General features: G+C 43.6%; 1 protein-coding gene across 1 annotated transcript in view; it reads left to right on the top strand.

Annotated features, from left to right (window-relative positions):
- The window catches only part of LOC119590696 (serine/threonine-protein kinase pim-3-like), a gene marked incomplete at its 3' end in the record, with an annotated part of 22,884 nt that overhangs the window by 11,199 nt on the left and 11,318 nt on the right, over window positions 1-367 (top strand).

Genomic DNA, 367 nt, shown 5'->3' on the forward strand with positions numbered 1-367 from the left:
TCGATCTCTGGCTAGTAATGGTACTGTTAAAGTCTGATGTGTTTAGCAGCTTGTGGCGACTGGTCTCCTTATGCCTCTGTGACGTAGAGGCGACACACGGTCCGTCTCTCAGCGTTCTGTATCTGAAACGAAGGTACTGGAGTGTATATTGAAAACGTGTGATGGGAGTATGGTAGGGTTTTTTGTGACTCGAATGTAATTGGTTGTTGTGGAGTTGTTGTAGGAAAGAGGACCGGTTGAGAACTATATTATAAGGGGGGCGGGATTGTATCAGAATGGGGTTATTAAGTATGACATTGCTAGAGGATGTATTCTGTAATCATGCGTTATACATGGAAATCCTACAGACTCGTCCAATTTTGTGAAC

Source organism: Penaeus monodon, chromosome 27, assembly GCF_015228065.2.
Source record: "Penaeus monodon isolate SGIC_2016 chromosome 27, NSTDA_Pmon_1, whole genome shotgun sequence".
In the NCBI taxonomy this organism is placed as follows: domain Eukaryota; kingdom Metazoa; phylum Arthropoda; class Malacostraca; order Decapoda; family Penaeidae; genus Penaeus; species Penaeus monodon.